Raw genomic sequence first — 21,884 nt, 5'->3', positions numbered from 1 at the left:
AGATAATCATAGAGTCATCTGCATACTGAATGCAGTTGGCATTTGGGATGACAGTGTAGAGATCATTGATAAATATGGAGAATAGCAGTGGACCCAGGATAGACCCTTGGGGGACACCTAGGGTGTTAGGAAGAAGGTTAGATAGACTATTTTGCCATAGTACTGCTTGTTGTTTTCTATGTAGATAGGATTGGAACCATTGAAGGGAGTGGTGACCTAGGGATATATTTGTCAGAGTGTGGATTAACAGTCGGTGGTTAACCATATCGAATGCTTTGGAAAGATTCAAGAATAGAGCTGAGGAGACCTTGTTGTTGTTTCTGTTATGGTAAATATCATTAGTGAAGGAGAGGAGGGCTGTGGTAGTGCTATGATGTGGTCTAAAGCCATGCTGAGATTTAGCCAGTAGATTGTTCTGGGTTAGGAAGTACAGGAGTTGTTTGTGGATGCATTTTTCCAGGATCTTAGCCAGTGGTGACAAGAAGGCTATGGGCCTATAGTTTGATAGATCGGTAGAGCAGCCACCTTTATGGAGAGGTATAACACAAGATATTTTCCATATGGAGGGGATTTTTCCAGGATCTTGGCCAGTGGTGACAAGATGGCTATGGGCCTATAGTTTGATAGTTCGGTAGAGCAGCCACCTTTATGGAGAGGTATAACACAAGATATTTTCCATATGGAGGGGACTTCGGCTTCAGCTACGGACCAACTGATTAGAATGCTGATGGGGAATGATATACTATCTGCGACTTTTTGTAAATATTCAGCAGGGAGAAGGTCAGCAGCTAGGGTGGTAGGTTTTAGTTTTTTGATTAGATTGCAAATGAAAGAGGTAGAGATAGGTTGGAAGCTAAAGGAAGGCTGGGAATCGGGATTGATGTCCTGAGTGCTAGTAGGGTTCAAAGGTAATTGGCTGGGTAGGGCTTGGATGGTTTCTGTAAAGAAACTATTAAAGGTGTTTGCAACATTCGGTGCCAAACTATCAGTTGACGCTGATGGAGGTGGAGTGGTGGTTTGACCTGGGTGTAGTAATTTGTTTATACCTGCCCAGAATCTTTGAGGATTATTTTGGTTTCTATTCTGGAGATTTATATAATAGTTTATTTTATCCAGTAAAATGGATTTTTCAGTCTCGTTTCTTATTTGCTGTAATTTGATTTGATCTATAGGGGGTTTTGTAGCACGCCAGGTAGCCCAGGCTTTATTCCTGATTGTGATTTTTGATGAAGTATCTTTAGAGAGCCATGGGGCAACTTTAGTTTTACTCCTAGTGGAATGAGCAGGCGCATGAGAATCTAGGATGGACAGAAAGTTATTGTTAAAGTGGCTACAGCATCATCAAGGGGCAGGTATTTTAGGCCAGACCAGCTGCATGATTTGAGTTCGTCCTGAAATAATCTGATGTTGAGTTTTTTATTATTACATATGGTTCTGTAGATGGGCTGACTAGAGTTGTGGGATTTGTGTTTGCAAATAAAAGTGATAAAGTTATCACTGAGGTCATCAGGGATGGTCCCAGATGAATACATTTCGGGGTGGCTATTGATAAGTATCCAATCTAGTATACTGTCTTTTTGGTTACGTTTGCCTAATCTGGTTGGGGTGGATATGACCTTTGTAAAACCATACAGGTTTACATGAGTGGTGGGAGACTGTGAGCAGCAGGTGTTCCAGTCAATGTTAAAATCTCCAAGGACTATGGTTTCTTGAGGGTAGTTGCCAGTTAACCAATGGAGGGTATCCTCTAGAGTGTTAATGTTATTTCCTGGTGAATGTATGAACAGATAATGTTCATGCTTTTATTTTTGTTAATATGTAACTTGGTAGAGAGTATTTCAGCTGTATTGATCTGGGGTGGTTGAATGGGGTCTAAGGTTACAGTTAGGGTGGATTTGAAGAGGACAGCAACACCCCCCCTTTCCTAGTTGCAATGTCATACTTAAGTACATTATACCCTGGAGGTAGGATTTCATCATCAGAGGTTCCAGGTTTCAGCCATGTTTCAGTAAGACACAGTATATCAGGGGATTGAATTTGTAGGAGGGCATGTAGATTATGTATTTTATTATTTATACTCCTAATATTTAGGTGACAAATGACGGGAGAGTTGGGGGACCTTGTGATAAAAGGTGTGTTGGAAGGGTTATAATAGTGAGAGGATGATCTATCTGGGGCAGAAAGACCAGGGTTAGGGTGAATATCACCATCCATGGTAAGATTATTGTGAAGGCTAATGATTAGTTTCAGGAATTTGTATGAGTCTTTGGTAATGCTTATATTTTGAACTAATGTATTTAGGTTGGATAGGAGGCTGTATTATTGTGGATATGGATTTGGGTATGAGAGTTCCTAGTAGGTGGGCAGTTATATTTGACCCATCTGGAGAAGTTTGAAATTTTGGGTAGTGATAACCAAGGTAAGGCTGATGTTCATAAATGGAGAGGAGGTATGCAATTAACAAAAGGGTTAACAGAGAGAGTGGAAACATTGTTTTGCATGGTGGCATTGTTGCTGCTTAGGTAATATAATTAGTTATAGTGTCTTTAGTATAGTATAGATGGAAGGCCAGAATCTAGGGGAGGGGTGATGGGCCAGGTTAAATTAAGCAGTGGAGTGCAGATTGGACCAGACGGGTTATGTAGAGGATATGTTGGGTAACAGAGGTGGGCAGATACCAAAAAGAGCTGGAATCCTGATTTGATCTGATTAGAGGGGGTGTGTTTTGTGTCTATAAAGCTAGATGTAGTGGGGGGCGGGTGGAATTTGGGGGCAGAGAGGGGTGCGGAGCGAGCCCGAGCACAACGAGGGCAAGTGGAGCAGGGCAAATACAGACTCAAGGATCTTAGAACCTGCAGCTCTATGCGTGTTGTACATTTTTTGGTAAGGCTTATTTGTTTGAATTATACTTTATATTAGTAAAATTGAACAGTTGTAGTTGGTAGGGGGGGTAGAGTACATTTTTTGATAGCTTCCAAATTTTTCTTGGAATATAGTGGATAACTTCTTGAATCCTTCAAATTCTTAGTAGTAGGGAGAACTTCAGTTTGTCCAAACTGGTTCAGTATTTTAGGGAGTTATTTAGGTATATTGGGTAAATGGGCAAAATAATAACTAAATGTGCTATAGACCCAGGCAAGCCACTGTGACATTTATAGAGAGAATTAGGATTTATTAACCTTGGCAGGACGTTAGTTCACAGGGTAGCTCAAGGCAGCTATACTGTTTTTAAATACAGCTTAGCAGCATCCGTCTGAATTGCAGGACTGCTTTTGTAGGGGACGATTCCTGGTGGGTAAAAATAATTGAATAGATATGAGTGATTATCTTTTTGGGAACCAATAAACCTAATCTATAGGTGTACCAGAGCTCAATTGTTTAGGTAAAACATTAATTTTAAGTAACATTCATACTAAGCCAGACAGTTTTGTAGTATGTTAAAACACAATGGCTAGCTTGTATGCATATCATTTACTAGCATTTTTGTACAGCAAAAGGCAAAATACAACATACCATTGAACAATCAGCCTAGTGAACCATTAAGCAGCTAGTTGCTAATAAACTAGTGTTAATCAGCTTGTTGTTATTAAAACACCAGTAAACAAGTGATCGCTAGCTTTAAATATGTGGTTATAGCTTAAAACAAAAAGACGCTAATAAAACAGAGTTTAATCAGTTTGTCGCTAATAGAAAATCCTTAAACAAGTGATCGCTAGCTTGAAATATGTGCTTACAACATTAATGAGTAGTTGCCAGCCTGAAACATGTGCTTACAGCCTCAGTTCAGAAAATTAGAGCTGGTAAGAATGTCACATCACTTCATGCAGTAGCGCTAAGCTATAAAAAACAGAATCTAGCTGCTTTTCAGCAGTTGTTTATGATAAAGCACATTCAGAGCACACAAATGGTCTTAGTTCTTTTGTTAGATACTTTAGGCAAGCTTAATTACATTCACTAGCCAGAGTATATTATGAAATATAAGACGCCAGCTGCGTCTAAACAGGACATTTGAACTTTAACACTAGCACAGTTTAATGCATAGATAGCTGTTAGAATAAAAACAGTGAAAGTTTCTTTATCCCTTTGCTGTAGTAATACATATTATGAACAGAAAAGCAGTAGTTACATACCACAAGGGTCAGGGCTGCCGTCCGGGTCTAGGAGCACTATTTGATTTGAAAAATGGCGGTTTCCTAGGTTCCTTTAAAACCTTGCATACGTTTCAGTGCAGGGGAGGGATCCGAGCTATTTTTTAGGCTTACCAGACTCAAGGATCTTAGAACCTGCAGCTCTATGCTTGGTGTATATTTTTTGGTAAGGCTTGTTTGTTTGAATTCGACTTTATATTAGTAAAATTGAACAGTTGTAGTTGGTAGGGGGGGTGGAGTACATTTTTTGATAGCTTCCAAATTTTTTTTGGAATATAGTGGATAACTTCTTGAATCCTTCAAATTCTTAGTAGTAGGGAGAACTTCAGTTTGTCCAAACTGGTTCAGTTTTTTAGGGAGTTATTTAGGTATATTGGGTAAATGGGCAAAATAATAACTAAATGTGCTATAGACCCAGGAAAGCCACTGTGACATTTATAGAGAGAATTAGGATTTATTAACCTTGGCAGGACGTTAGTTCACAGGGTAGCTCGAGGCAGCTATACTGTTTATAAATACAGCTTAGCAGCATCCATCTGAATTGCAGGACTGCTTTTGGAGGGGACGATTCCTTGGCAGGACATTAGTTCACAGGGTAGCTCGAGGCAGCTATACTGTTTTTAAATGCAGCTTAGCAGCATCCGTCTGAATTGCAGGACTGCTTTTGGAGGGGACAATTCCTTGGCAGGACGTTAGTTCACAGGGTAGCACAAGGTAGCTATACTGTTTTTAAATACAGCTTAGCAGCATCCATCTGAATTGCAGGACTGCTTTTGGAGGGGACGATTCCTTGGCAGGATGTTAGTTCACAGGGTAGCTCGAGGCAGCTATACTGTTTTTAAATACAGCTTAGCTTCAGCATCCGTCTGAATTGCAGGACTGCTTTTAGAGGGGACGATTCCTTGGCAGGACATTAGTTCACAGGGTAGCTCGAGGCAGCTATACTGTTTTTAAATGCAGCTTAGCAGCATCCGTCTGAATTGCAGGACTGCTTTTGGAGGGGACAATTCCTTGGCAGGACGTTAGTTCACAGGGTAGCACAAGGTAGCTATACTGTTTTTAAATACAGCTTAGCAGCATCCATCTGAATTGCAGGACTGCTTTTGGAGGGGACGATTCCTTGGCAGGATGTTAGTTCACAGGGTAGCTCGAGGCAGCTATACTGTTTTTAAATACAGCTTAGCTTCAGCATCCGTCTGAATTGCAGGACTGCTTTTAGAGGGGACGATTCCTTGGCAGGACGTTAGTTCACAGGGTAGCTTGAGGCAGCTATACTGTTTTTAAATACAGCTTAGCAGCATCCGTCTGAATTGCAGGACTGCTTTTGGAGGGGACGATTCCTTGGCAGGATGTTAGTTCACAGGGTAGCTCGAGGCAGCTATACTGTTTTTAAATGCAGCTTAGCAGCATCCGTCTGAATTGCAGGACTGCTTTTGGAGGGGACGATTCCTTGGCAGGACGTTAGTTCACAGGGTAGCTCGAGGCAGCTATACTGTTTTTAAATACAGCTTAGCAGCATCCGCCTGAATTGCAGGACTGCTTTTGGAGGGGACAATTCCTTGGCAAGATGTTAGTTCACAGAGTAGCTCGAGGCAGCTATACTGTTTTTAAATACAGCTTAGCAGCATCCGTCTGAACTTCAGGACTGCTTTTGGAGGGGACGATTCCTTGGCAGGACGTTAGTTCACAGGGTAGCTCGAGGCAGCTATACTGTTTTTAAATACAGCTTAGCAGCATTCGTCTGAATTGCAGGACTGCTTTTGGAGGGGACGATTCCTTGGCAGGACGTTAGTTCACAGGGTAGCTCGAGGCAGCTATACTGTTTTTAAATACAGCTTAACAGCATCCATCTGAACTGCAGGACTGCTTTTGGAGGGGATGATTCCACCAGGGTCAGGGCTGCCATCTGGGTCTAGGAGCACTTCCAGGCAAAGATCCAAAATCATCTACATTTTGTTGCGTACTTGGGAGACACACATATATCCCCCATTGTTTCTTTCTGATCACTCTTCCCAGTCCTTCCTAACCTCCTCTGATGGATTCTTACAGTTATCATGCAATACTTTATATGCTCTGCTAATTATTCCACCTGCTGAAACAGCCTGACTCTAACTCATGTTTTATTGACACCGTAGCTAAACTCACCGCTGCTTTCCCAAAAACAAACTCAATCCAGCTCACCATCACTACACTCCTCTACTTCCTCGCCACCAAACGTTTCCCTCTCACCTACACCTACCTCCACTATTAAAAAAAACTCCTCCTTCAACTCAAAACTTGTACTAATGCAACAGACAACCTACCGGCAGAATTTCTAAAAATTTTAGCTAGCTCTACTGTCTACCCTATCAGCATTTTCCTTAACAGATCACTTCAGCAGTCCTTCATACCAAATATTTTTAAAAAAAGCATATGTCATCCCACTTCATAAAGGAGGTAACAACTCTGATATCTCCACTTTCTGAATAATCACTATTCTCCCTCCAATCTCCAAAACATTATAATAGCCTTTCTCTGATCAGCACGGCCTCAGGCCAGGTCATAGCACTAGTGTGGCTCTCATTTCCTTTATGGACACTGTAAACAGGACCCGCAATGCTGGCCACTTTGCTTCCTTGGTCTTTCTCAGCCTCTCAAAAGCCTTCAGCACAGTATCCCATCCCCTTCTTCTCTCCAAACTCTTCAACTTGGGTATGTCACTCCAACCCTAAATTGGTTCTCAAACTACCTCTCCAACAGGCAACAATCCATCAAATGGCAACAGACCTTCTCACCATTCCTAAACACCATCACTGGTGTACCCCAAGGATCAATATTGGGCCCCCTCCTATTTAGCATATTCATTAACAACTTCCATTCCACTCTTATACAAGGCACTGAAACCCAACACGCTCATGATTCTACAATCATCTGTACTGCCAAATCCACATCTGAGCTACAACGTCTTACCCAAAAATGCCTTTAAATCAACTGAAACTTGTATGTCCAATAACCATCTTGCTCTAAACCCTAATAAAACTAAACTCCTAATATTCACCCCTCTAAAAAACACCCTATTAACAGGAATGAACTCTGTCTACTCCCAAAACAACACTATCACTGAACTTGTTCCAAGTACTAAACTGCTAGGTATTATCACAGACGAAAACCTTACATTCGACCTTCATATTCACATCATCAAAAAATACATCAAAACTGGGTATTCTGTACAGGCACAACTACTTTCTTAGTCTCACTGCAAAACAGGCTCTAGCCTTATCCTTCTTACTACCTTCCTCTTATGCGGTGCCCCAATCCTTACCAATATTCATTCCACCTTGAAAACCAAACTACATTTATGCTACAATAAGGTTGCTAAATTTATAAGAAATGCAAAATTTTCAGCCCATCACTGTGCAGCACTATGTCAACTAAACTGGCTTGAACTTCCTCATTATCTCACGTATCTACAACTAACTACCACACAAAAACATTATCTCACGTATCTACAACTAACTACCACACAAAAACATTATTTCACGTATCTACAACTAACTACCACACAAAAACATTATCTCACGTATCTACAACTAACTACCACACAAAAACATTAACTCACAAATCTACAACTAACTACCACACAAAAACATTATCTCACGTATCTACAACTAACTACCACACAAAAACATTATCTCACGTATCTACAACTAACTACCACACAAAAACATTATCTCACGTATCTACAACTAACTACCACACAAAAACATTATCTCACGTATCTACAACTAACTACCACACAAAAACATTATATCACGTATCTACAACTAACTACCACACAAAAACATTATCTCACTTATCTACAACTAACTACCACACAAAACATTATCTCACGTATCTACAACTAACTACCACACAAAAAGTTATATATAAACCATCAGTTTGCCCTTCTCTTACTTCCTGACCATCTAACACCCAAGCCAACCTCTTAGATCAGAAAAACTACTGCTCAAAGTAAAAAAGCTAAATCTCTCAGCAGGTCAGATGGTCTACATTTTTACTGCCTCAGAATTATGGAACTCTTTCCTATCTTCTGTCAGAACCACCAGCAATCCCACTCTCTAAGAAATCCCTCAGACAAACCTCTCCTCTCCCCTCCCTCTGGCTATGTACATGCCCTAACACTACACTCTCCAACACCTGATTTCCTTCCACCACCACCCTTTACCTAATTCCTCCTCTACACTTCCATTCTTCTCCATCTCTGCATTACTGACATCACATGCACTTCTCTGTCCTGCTAATTTCCCCTGCTCCTGCCTCCATCACTTATTTTTCTCATACAACTATTTCTCTATTCATGAAAGCCTGTTAACTGTATCAATGGAACTGTTAATGCACATATGTACTGTGTATGTGTATCATCTGTACTCTGGTGTTCTTATTATTCCTAGCATCATGATTGTATATGCTGTGTACTGTGCATTAATTTAAGTATGTACTCTTTATTCTCTGTAACCTATTTCTAATGCAAATATGTTTCTGTAAATTTGCACTTTTGTGCTCATACTATTTCTAAGCATTCTTGACTATACTTGTGTTATTTCACGTATTTCATGTATGTAATTGTTTTACCTATGTGGAGCTTTTCTCCCCAGGCCTCCACTGAAAATGGGCTCACCTAGGCCCTGTGGACCATCCTAGTAAACAAATGCAATAAATAAAGACATTACAGAAAGAATCATATTCTTGAGGGATTATTATTCCTACCTTTTATGTATAACAGTTTTTTTGTTAAGTGTCTAGTTCCAGCTTTTGTGTTACATGCATACACTGTTTGGCAGATACATTTTTATACAACTGTTTCTTGGCATCTCCATTTTACAGAAAAACAGGAATGTGGTGTTGATAAATGGTTCAACCAACAAACTTGGCACAATACAAATAAAAATGAAAAGGATGAACCAAACCACAGCCAGTAGTAATAACAATACTTTCATTTAATGGTGAGTGTTTTTGCAGCCTAAACAGCTGCTTCATCAGACACTCAAACAAACTAGTTTGCAGATATTTAAAATAAATACAGCCACTAAGAACATAATTTCAATTACACATGTAAATCTTCATTTAAAAACAGAACAATAGAACACATTATACTTAATCTGTGTATTCCTTTACTCTGCAGCAATGGTTTTAAAGATATTTTATCATTCATTCCCTTCCTCCAAGTGGCTCTCATTCTGATGATCCACTATAATTCCACTTTCTCAGTCTGATTCCTTATGCCTTCCCCCCCCCCTTTTTTTTTACTAAATACCACTTCCACTACCATAAATGTAAAAGTGTGCATATGGTCAAACATAGCTACATGCTTTGCTAGTGCATTAGAGTCTGTATTTCTAGAAATATCGTACAACTGTTCCCTCATGCGCTCCTTCAACCTACAGTTGGTCTTCCCTATGTAGAAGGAACTGCATTTTACACAGTGAGCTAAACAGACAATATTCATACTGCTGCAATCTATCTGTGCCTTAAACTCCCAAAATTTCTTCATGTCAGGGTGGACAAATTTTCCACTACTATCTATATATTTACAATAATTACACCTTCAACCAACATGGATGAGTACCCACCTGAACCACATCCAATCTTTCAACAGTCACATCCTTTGGTCTACAAGGGAGTCTTTTCAAAGACTTCTTCTTCTTATAAATATAGCTGGGTCTTACCCCTACTATATTTTTCATGTTTTCATCTGTGCAGAGAATATCCCAATATTTGACAAAAATATCCTACAAGGCTCTAATGTTGCGAGCATAAGTAATGGGCATATATAAACACTTCATTACTTTCCTACTGTCACTACTGTCAGTACCTTCTGGAAAATAAGGCTTAGCTAATCTTTCTTAAGCCCAGGTATCTCACTTAAAATTCTAGTTACTTCACCATTATTATATCCTCTCTCTCAATAAATTTAATCTTAAGATTCTCTAATTCCTGGGGTAATCTTGTGTCATCGGCTACCAATCTAGATGCTCTTAAACCTTGGCCAATGATAATATTTTTAAAGATGTGTCCAGGATGCATACTATGTCTGTATAGATATGTATTCCTGTAATAGTCTTTCCTATAAATTTGTGTGTCAAACATACCCAAATCATTCTTTGATATCCTAACATCCAAAAATTCAATGCTGTGAACCGAGCTAGTGATAGTAAACTTTAAAAATCCAGTGCTATTATTTATCACCTGATAGAAGTTCTGTAATGAGGGTTCATCCCTTTCCTACAGCAAAAATAAGTCATCCACAAAATGTCTGTAAAAGACCAAGTGCCCTGCAATTTCAAATCTACCAAGATGACTTCTTTCCCAGTTAGCCATGACAATGTTGGTGTAGCTGTTGGCACATGAAGTGCACATAGCTATGCCACCAATTTGTCTGAACATTTGTCCCTCAAAAAGGAATATGTTGTTTTCCAATATTAGTTCTACAAAAAGGGTAACTCATCAACCCTCTTATCATCAAGTATTGTTTGAACATTTCAAGGCCAATGTCATTCGGAATCATAGTGAACAAAGATTGGGCATCTAAAGTAACCATTAGGCAAGCTGTACTAATGTGTTGGCGGCAGTAACAGTATACAAGTCATTCAGAAACTGTTTTGTATCCCTAAGGGCATACTTATTCCTGCTCAGAACAGGTTTCAAATGCTTCAGTATAATTTGGTGGTGGTAATGAGGCATCTAGTGCAAATGTTTTTTTTGAAAAAATAGTGTGTATACACCTAAAACTAATCCTATTGTTGAGAGATTTGAAAAATACTGTACTGATGAGATTTATAACATGTATAGTACTGGTGTTAAAACAAAACATTTTAATAACTTAACTCATTTAGAGAGAACAGCATTACATGCTTTACAGAATGATAGTAAATTATCCATAAGACCAGCGGATAAAGGAAGACCCTTGGTGGTTATGGACTATGACTATTATTCAAATACTATGGGAATTATGTTGGGAGATGAGAAAGTATATGAGAAAATCAATACATTTAAATGTATCGATGTATTTCTGATGTTCATAATAGCATAGTTGAATGCTTACAGTGTAGAATTAGTAATATGCAGTTTTATAGATATTTGACAATGGATGAACCTGTAATGCACATTATACAAGGGCTTCCCAAAGTGCACAAACACACCACCAAACCACCAATGAGACCAACAGTAGTGGGTAGAGGGTGGTGCATGGAACAGTGTATATGTTGAGAAGCATTTGAAACCTTCTCTGAGCAGAAGTAAGTATGCCCTTAGGGATACGAAACAGTTTCTGAATGATTTGTATACTTTTACTGCCAGCCAACACATTAGCACAGCTTGCCTAATGGTTACTTTAGACGTCCAATCTAATCCCTCCCACCCACAATTACCTCCGTACCATCATGCACCCACTTCAAAACTTTACTAAAAGCGCACCTAAAAAACATGCTGGCTATGCCCTTGCAACTCCCACTCTAATATCACCCACCCCATCCAACCACTACCTTTGTTTCCACCCCACTAACTACCTTGATTATAGCAAGCTTGGATACTCATAAGTCTACTACTTATTATACAGCAGGAACTTCTTATTGTAACAATTGTTAATGTCTGTTATGTACTTTGTAGATAAAGATTCTAGTTGTCTACTGATGTACTATGTTCTTCAACTGTAACTATGTTTGCATTTAATTGCTATGTTAATCAAATTGTTAATCACTATGTAAATCCAATGCAACTATTGTCTGTATATTTTTAACTGTGAAGCTTTTCTCCCCGGGCCTTTGCTGAAAATGGACCTACGTCCAGTTGGACACGCCTGGTCAACAAATGTAAATAAATAAATAAATACATACATACATACATAAATAAAATCTTTGTTCACTATGACACTATGACTCCGAATGACATCGGCCTTGAAATGTTCAAACAATACTTGATAGAAGTAACTAGAATTTTAGGGTCTGTGTGTGTAGATTCCATCTACACATCTGCTCATCTGAGATTTGCACCACTTTCCTAAAATCGCTGGGGTCTGCGGAGGAGAATGACTAACTGCTGCTCTTTGCCTGTTATTGCAGCTTTTTGATTTATGGGAACCACTCAAGGCTTCAAAAGTGACTCAACTGTCTGTGTGGAGCAAACGTCAAACACATGACATTGCCATCCTGTTCTATCACAATCAGATGTCTGAAATGTACACAAGTTACTCTAAATGCATGTCTTAGCTTACGGTTGTCTACATAAAGCAACTTACCTTCTTGTCATTTTCTCAGTTTAACCAGTCACTATCTGGCTTTGCAGGACCAATGTGCATGTGTCTGAAGTAAGATGGACTACTTAACTTGACATCTGATACTTACAGAGTAGATATAATTGCTGGAATTTGCTGGAGTTGTCTTTGGAGGAAATGACTAGCTGTACACTGCTGTTTGCTCATTATTCTGGCATTGCAAGTCTGGTATGATTTGTTTGAAGCTATGTGGAATACATTCATGTTTAGCAAATGTTTGTGTGGAGCAAAGGTGAAAATGCATTCCATGTCCTCCTCTTTTACCACAATCCAGCATCTGAATTGTACACAGAAGGGGCTATAACTGCTTGATGGGGGTTGTCTGGATGAAAATGATCGTATCTCTCCAAACATGAGGTATAAAATGCATCACAGAACAGCCAGTTCTTCAGAGCTTCAGAGGGCGTATGGGCCTCACCACACCCCAAGGCTGTATAAGTGGATTTTGAAACAAGCTTGGTAGTAGCCTCTGTCCTGAACTCCACTTATTCCAAAACCATTTCCGCTCAGACATATGCAAAGAAGGTCACAGTAGCCTGTGTGGGGGCCTGAGATAGGGATGACGGCATTGATTCTTCTAAGTTTCCTCCCAACCCTCAGAGGCATGCATAAGCCATTATAACTTATGTCGCACTGGGGAAAGTATAGTCATTATTTTTTTGACTTTCTCACAGACTTCAAGGATGTGCACACAGGGTGAATGTACTGTGTATAGAAGCAGTATATTGTCTAACAGTAAGAACTTGGAAATATTACTGTGATCATTATTAGCAGTACTATCTAGTCTGTTCTTTTTCATTCTGTTACATCTCCTTTCACATCTCCTCATCTCTACATCCAACAAACAGCCAACATTTGTGTATCCATCTGATGTCTGACTGGAAGAAAACTGAAAAAACACGTCAAACAGAACATATTTCAACTTGTTGCTGTCAGATAAATATTACCAGCATGCTTTTTAATCCTCCCCTGAATGATGATCACCTGAATCTGAATTTGAGGTTTGATTCTGAGAAAAGTGCAAAAGCATGATCACAGTAACATTTGCAACTCGTTGCCTCTAGAAAGTATACTGCTTCTGTACACGCCACAGCGACCTTACCCCACTCAAACACCTCTTCAGTAACTGCCTCATTACAAAATAACAACACTTCCACGGAAGAAAACCAAGGTGAGACCTACTCCAAAATCACCCAACCTCAACACCTCCACAGACACTAACTTCAGCCCATTTCAGACAGTATACTGCTTCTGTACATGCCACAGCGACCTTACCCCACTCAAACACCTCTTCAGTAACTGCCTCATTACAAAATAACAACACTTCCACGGAAGAAAACCAAGGTGAGACCTACTCCAAAATCACCCAACCTCAACACCTCCACAGACACTAACTTCAGCCCATTTCAGACAGTATACTGCTTCTGTACACGCCACAGTGACCTTACCCCACTCAAACACCTCTTCAGTAACTGCCTCATTACAAAATAACAACACTTCCATGGAAGAAAACCAAGGTGAGACCTACTCCAAAATCACCCAACCTCAACACCTCCACAGACACTAACTTCAGCCCATTTCAGACAGTATACTGCTTCTGTACAAGCCACAGCGACCTTACCCCACTCAAACACCTCTTCAGTAACTGCCTCATTACAAAATAACACTTCCATGGAAGAAAACCAAGGTGAGACCTACTCCAAAATCACCCAACCTCAACACCTCCACAGACACTAACTTCCGCCCATTTCAGACAGTATACTGCTTCTGTACACGCCACAGCGACCTTACCCCACTCAAACACCTCTTCAGTAACTGCCTCATCACAAAATAACAACACTTCCGTGGAAGAAAACCAAGGTGAGACCTACTCCAAAATCACCCAACCTCAACACCTCCACAGACACTAACTTCAGCCCATTTCAGACAGTATACTGCTTCTGTACATGCCACAGCGACCTTACCCCACTCACACACCTCTTCAGTAACTGCCTCATTACAAAATAACAACACTTCCATGGAAGAAAACCAAGGTGAGACCTACTCCAAAATCACCCAACCTCAACACCTCCACAGACACTAACTTCAGCCCATTTCAGACAGTATACTGCTTCTGTACACGCCACAGTGACCTTACCCCACTCACACACCTCTTCAGTAACTGCCTCATTACAAAATAACAACACTTCCATGGAAGAAAACCAAGGTGAGACCTACTCCAAAATCACCCAACCTCAACACCTCCACAGACACTAACTTCAGCCCATTTCAGACAGTATACTACTTCTGTACAAGCCACAGCGACCTTACCCCACTCAAACACCTCTTCAGTAACTGCCTCATTACAAAATAACAACACCTCCATGGAAGAAAACCAAGGTGAGACCTACTCCAAAATCACCCAACCTCAACACCTCCACAGACACTAACTTCAGCCCATTTCAGACAGTATACTGCTTCTGTACAAGCCACAGCGACCTTACCCCACTCAAACACCTCTTCAGTAACTGCCTCATTACAAAATAACAACACTTCCATGGAAGAAAACCAAGGTGAGACCTACTCCAAAATCACCCAACCTCAACACCTCCACAGACACTAACTTCAGCCCATTTCAGACAGTATACTGCTTCTGTACAAGCCACAGCGACCTTACCCCACTCAAACACCTCTTCAGTAACTGCCTCATTACAAAATAACAACACTTCCATGGAAGAAAACCAAGGTGAGACCTACTCCAAAATCACCCAACCTCAACACCTCCACAGACACTAACTTCAGCCCATTTCAGACAGTATACTGCTTCTGTACATGCCACAGCGACCTTACCCCACTCACACACCTCTTCAGTAACTGCCTCATTACAAAATAACAACACTTCCATGGAAGAAAACCAAGGTGAGACCTACTCCAAAATCACCCAACCTCAACACCTCCACAGACACTAACTTCAGCCCATTTCAGACAGTATACTGCTTCTGTACACGCCACAGTGACCTTACCCCACTCACACACCTCTTCAGTAACTGCCTCATTACAAAATAACAACACTTCCATGGAAGAAAACCAAGGTGAGACCTACTCCAAAATCACCCAACCTCAACACCTCCACAGACACTAACTTCAGCCCATTTCAGACAGTATACTGCTTCTGTACAAGCCATAGTGACCTTACCCCACTCAAATACCTCTTCAGTAACTGCCTCATTACAAAATAACAACACTTCCATGGAAGAAAACCAAGGTGAGACCTACTCCAAAATCACCCAACCTCAACACCTCCACAGACACTAACTTCAGCCCATTTCAGACAGTATACTGCTTCTGTACAAACCACAGCGACCTTACCCCACTCAAACACCTCTTCAGTAACTGCCTCATTACAAAATAACAACACTTCCATGGAAAAAAACCAAGGTGAGACCTACTCCAAAATCACCCAACCTCAACACCTCCACAGACACTAACTTCAGCCCATTTCAGACAGTATACTGCTTCTGTACACGCCACAGTGACCTTACCCCACTCAAACACCTCTTCAGTAACTGCCTCATTACAAAATAACAACACTTCCGTGGAAGAAAACCAAGGTGAGACCTACTCCAAAATCACCCAACCTCAACACCTCCACAGACACTAACTTCAGCCCATTTCAGACAGTATACTGCTTCTGTACAAGCCACAGTGACCTTACCCCACTCAAACACCTCTTCAGTAACTGCCTCATTACAAAATAACAACACTTCCATGGAAGAAAACCAAGGTGAGACCTACTCCAAAATCACCCAATCTCAACACCTCCACAGACACTAACTTCAGCCCATTTCAGACAGTATACTGCTTCTGTACAAGCCACAGTGACCTTACCCCACTCAAACACCTCTTCAGTAACTGCCTCATTACAAAATAACAACACCTCCATGGAAGAAAACCAAGGTTAGACCTACTCCAAAATCACCCAACCTCAACACCTCCACAGACACTAACTTCAGCCCATTTCAATCATCCCAACTTAGTCATCATCATCATCTTCTTTCGGCTGTTTCCGTTACGGGTCGCCACAGCAGATCACCTGTTTCCATTTCTTCCTGTCCTCTACATCTTGCTCTGTCACACCAACCACCTGCATGTCCTCTCTCACCAGATCCATAAACCTTATCTTAGGCCTTCCTCTTTTCCTGTTACCTGGTAGCTTCATCCTTAGCATCTTTTTCCCAATATACTCAGCATCCCTCCTTAGCACATGTCCAAACCAACATAATCGTGCCTCTCTGGCTTTGTCTCCAAACCTTCCAACCTGGGCTGACCCTCTAATATACTTATTCCTAATCCTGTCCACCCTAGTCTCATCCAGTGCAAATCTTAACATCTTTAATTCTGCCACATCCAGCTCAAACTCCTGCCTTTTTGTCAGTGCCACCTCCAACCCATATAACATAGCTGGTCTCACTACCCTCTTGTAGACCTTCCCTTTCACTCTTACAGGTACTCGTCTGTCACAAATCACTCCTGACACTCTTCACCACCCACTCGATCCTGCCTGTACTCTCTTCTTCACCTCTCTTCCACACTCACCGTTACTCTGAACTATTGACCCCAAGTATTTAAACTCATCCACCTTCGCCACCTCTATTGCTTGCATCCTCACCATTCCTCTATCCTCCCTCTCATTCACACACATATATTCTGACTTAGTCCTGCTGACCTTCATTCCTCTTCTCTCTAGAGCATATCTCCATCTCTCCAGGGTTGTCTCCACCTGTTCCCTACTCTCACTACAGATCACAATGTCATCTGCAAACATCATAGTCCACGGGAACTCCTGTCTGATCATGTCTGTAAACCTGTCCATCACCATTGCAAATAAGAAACCACCCCAACTTAGTAGAAGAACTAAAAATTTATCTTCAAACTTACAACATATCTGCAGCAACAGCAAAAAAGAACACCCACCACTTCTGGCCAGGCACGAAAAATGACACAACCAGAATCCAATGTAGAAAATTTAATAAAATCCCTAGCGCCTCGCCTTAGAGCCTTCAAAGGAGAATAAAAAGCACAAAAAACACAACTATTTATAACACATCCAATTTACATTAATTACATAATTACTTTCAAAGGATAAAAAAACTTTGCAATTACATTCCACATTAATACCTATTGGGCTTTAAGTCTCACACTTTAAAATAAAAACAGCTTCTTTATACAAAAGCCTTTTCTTTACATGCAGATTACATCCTTTTTCACAAATATGTTCTAATATAGTACACTGTAAACCATCTGGACTTTTATTATGGTATTTTTCAAAGTGCATTGCAAGATGACTTTCAGGTTTAGCATTTTTAATATCCCTGACATGTTCCTGAATTCTAAGTTTAAAAGCCCTTTGCAAGGACATTTTATAGCATAAATTATCCCTTCTGTGTTACATGAAAACTTATGATTTGCTCTAAAAGAGATTCCATTAATGTACTTAAATGTATTACATACATATTTACATATAATACATCTTCCACATGGAAATGTGCCGATTGCATTTATCACAGGAGCAATACTACAGCTAGGGGTGCAATAATCAGCATGTACTAATATATCGAAATATATATATATATATATATATATATATATATATATATATATATATATATATATAATCTTCTACATTGGTTCCTGGTTACAATATATCCCCTCATCAGCATGGATTCTGGTCAGGAATATGCTGAAAAGAAACTTCACGTTCGACATTTTTGTTGGCCTAATCAGGGTATTTGATATGGTAGACCAATCTCTGCAAATACACCCCATTCAAAATGTAGGGATTAGCCCACAAACTACCCAGTGGTTTAGTAACATTATATGAGCTCATAATCTAGTACATACTATTTTACCTATAAATAAAGATTTCCTTCCAAACTACACTGTGCCGAGTCTCTCTATACACTTCCTACTGAAGAATATATTTGTTTTTTCCTTATATTTTTGTATATAATTAACCTGTCTCCTCTCGACCTTAGTCTTTCTATTTATCTATGTTTTATAGCTGCATATTATATAGTATAAGCATTCTTGCACTACAAGTTTTTTTTTGTCCTCACAGAATTTTATGTTTTAATCCTGTAATATTTTTTTTATAATTAATGCTGCTATTTAGTCATCTTTTTCTTTTATTTTTGTTTGAAGTACCTGAAATCTGCTTGTTTACTATGAATATTTTTATTTAGTCTTATTTTGTATATTGCTTACTAAGTTTTTCATTTATCTGTAGTGGAGCTTATCTCCCCGGGCATCTACTGAAAATGGACATGTATCCTGTTAGACTAGTCCGGTCAACAAATGTAAAATAAAATAAATAAAATAAAATAAAAATGTGGCATATCGTTTATCTTTGACCCAGTGTCTACTTTGAGCTCTATGGATTTTCCATTGATCCAGACAGCAAAACACTTCACTTCTTGTTAATATGTTTACTGCATAAACTCTTTCACCAAGCACTAATACACCACCTACATAGAAAGCTGACTACTTCGGGTCTACTTGATCAACTTGCTTTTTGTGCAACCTTTCTTTACAACTGTGTGAGGCTTACTTGATTTACAACATTTTTGGAAATTATTCCATTTTTTTACACTTGCGACTTTGCTGACCAAATGCTAAGCACTTCTGTCTTTTAGACTCATGATTTGCACCACAGCTGAGACAGTTAACAGTAAAGCTAGATTTGGGTTTTGCTGATTCATGTTTGTGTTGCACTGAGCTGGTACTGGAGCTTGCACTTTCTATGGAACTTTCTAGAAAACCTTGTGGCTTCTTTGGAAATCCTGTAGTTGCCACATGCTTAGGCCTGCTCTTGTTTGCTATGTATAACTGAAACCATGCTTTTGTCACTCACAAGCATACTTGTATTTTTTTTTGATACCACATGGATTTTACAAATCTCTGTGACTTTGCTCAATGTTAAATCAATGTCACGAAGTAAAATCTTTCTCACAGCAACACTATTAATACCACATATAAGCCTGTCCTTTATCGGTTCATCTTTTAGATCACCAAACAGACACATTTTAGCTATGTTTCTCAAGTCAGTTATATAAGCTGCAAATGCTTCCCCTGGTTTATGATCTCTTGTGTAAAACAAATGCCTCTCTAATGTAATATTCGTCTGGGGGCTGCAACTTTCTCTGAACTTGCACTTCAGACACTTAGGGTCTTCCCTTGATTCAGCTTGTACAACAACATAGCAGTCTGCACCTTTTCCTTCATACACTGCTGGTGCATATACAAATGAACACTCTCTTTCTATGGCTTCTGACCCTGCTACGTTTAGCAAAATGAATGCCCTTGTGCATGCATCTTTATCTCCATGAGCTGCTTATATGAAAATATTGCACTCTTGCGCAAATATTCTCCAGTTCTCTGCAATATTCTGATCAAACACAAGTGGCAGGGGTTTTTGAAATCTATCTGCCATATTAACACAGAGGGGTTTTGCAAATAAGCATGAACATACACACATGCACATATGCCAGAACTACTGCCAATAACTGTCCATTGCCTTTGTACTCTGAACTTACACCTTTGTTGGGCTTTTCGGAATTATGCAAATAAACTCGTATTACTTTCGAACTGGACTTTGCAAAATAAACTTCTCGGGCATTTCTATACTTTCAGAATATCGGTAAAGGCAAAAATGCTAAAGTCATTTATCGTCATTTGCTAAAGTCATCATTTAAGAAACATTTGAGAACTTTACAATGGAAATGGGTAACTCAGGAGCACTGTAATACTCTTGTAATGTTGTCTTTTGCAAGAAAACACCTATTATCAGTGTAAGAAACAAGCCAATCAACTGCACAATGCGAATAAATCAAACTGTTGCCTTAAACTTAATAACTTTTGAAGTAACTACAATTTGTGAATAACTGCATACAGCACACTGAAATGTCCCAAAATGGCAGTACCTTACAAGTCAACAGTTACACTACAAGAAGCACTCTGTAATGGAGGTACTTTGCGAATAGACACACCCAGCACAAGAAATTTTTCAAAATGGCTATACTTTTGTATACAAAATATAAAAGTTATCTAAGAAGTTGAATTAGAACTTTTTATGGAGGGTAGGATACATACATATATTTCTCTGCATGATCTTTTCCCTATATACACACTGTATTTATACATATTGGGTTTTAGGAGAAACCACTGGAACTATGGCTCTTGCTTATTATGCTTTGTATATTTTTAGCATATAAAATATGTTTATTTGCTTATATACAGACCTCACTTTATGGCTGTTATATCTTTATCATGGTTGGTACCTTGGGCCCTTTTAAGAAAAAGTCTTAATTTTAATTTCAATTACTATTCATATAAAATCTTAGTTAGGTTATTTAATTACATTTATTGTATATTTTGTTTTGAGACAAGATTTTGTATAAAGATACTTAGTATTTTTATAATCTGTTTTTAACATATAAAAAAGTGTGTCCGTAAGTGTTTCCCTTGAAGGAAATGACATCACAAGTTCATCAGCTGTTGCTTTTAAAATGAGTGTTTCTGTAATTTTTAAACTTGTCTGAAGAAGCTCCTGCTCTTGCAAGAGTGAAAACGGTCTTATTAAAATACGTTAATTTGCAACTCTTTTTGCCGTTGTTCCTTAGGGCTTGCTTGTCGCTTATTCACTTGGTTTGTTTATTTTTTACTGTTTTTCGCTAGTTCGTGCCAGCGATATGTCTAGCCCTAGGACTCCGGTTCTCTTTGCGAGCGAGAACACACCTCTAACGGATGCGCTCCCTACTCGAGATGCTACCAACGTTGCTGACCTGTTGGTACAACTTACTCAGCGCCTTGATGCTTTTAATGCACGGTTAGACACCATTGAGTCTAACGGTGCTGTTTACTTACGGAACACTGCTAGTTCTTCTACTAACAACAATGTGACGAGGCCGGCTTGGAGCCCTTCCCATTCTATCGAGCCTGGACAAATACAGAGAACAGCCGGCTCAGCAGTAAACTCGAATCCTCCTGAAGCTGCTATTGGGTTTTTACCAGCTGTGACTACAAGGCAAACGGATGGGCTTATTCAAGCTACCAGGATTGCTCCGGTGACCGGAGCAAACAACAACAATACCTTGAGTGGACATAATCATAACCCTGGGCTTATTGGCGTACCCTGTTTCGGAGAATGGGTGAACAATACGGAAGCCTTTGCTTTTGGACCTATGGGGCCGTCGGCTACGGGGACTATTGTGCAAGGTAACATTGATGACAATATTTCCATGAATTTAAAGCTACTGGACAACAATATGTTAAAAATTAGGAAACTTCAATTGGAAGTCTCCTATTTTAAACAATGTATCAGAGAGAGCATTGTGCCGAAAGGCTTAAGAAGTTCATTTACACCTACTGGACTTTTCTCTGATTCCTTGTTT

The 21,884-nt window shown here is 39.6% G+C and overlaps 1 protein-coding gene across 1 annotated transcript in view; it reads right to left on the bottom strand.

The window, feature by feature from the left end:
* The window catches only part of NDRG2 (NDRG family member 2), a 2,287,731-nt gene that overhangs the window by 1,412,774 nt on the left and 853,073 nt on the right, over positions 1-21,884 (bottom strand). The gene's annotated exons all lie outside the window — the stretch shown is intronic.

Source organism: Protopterus annectens, chromosome 16.part0 (assembly GCF_019279795.1).
Source record: "Protopterus annectens isolate FY-2018-M chromosome 16.part0, PAN1.0, whole genome shotgun sequence".
Taxonomy (NCBI): Eukaryota; Metazoa; Chordata; order Ceratodontiformes; family Protopteridae; genus Protopterus; species Protopterus annectens.
The sequence above is the reverse complement of the archived record's forward strand: the minus strand, read 5'-3'. Positions and strand labels throughout refer to the sequence as shown.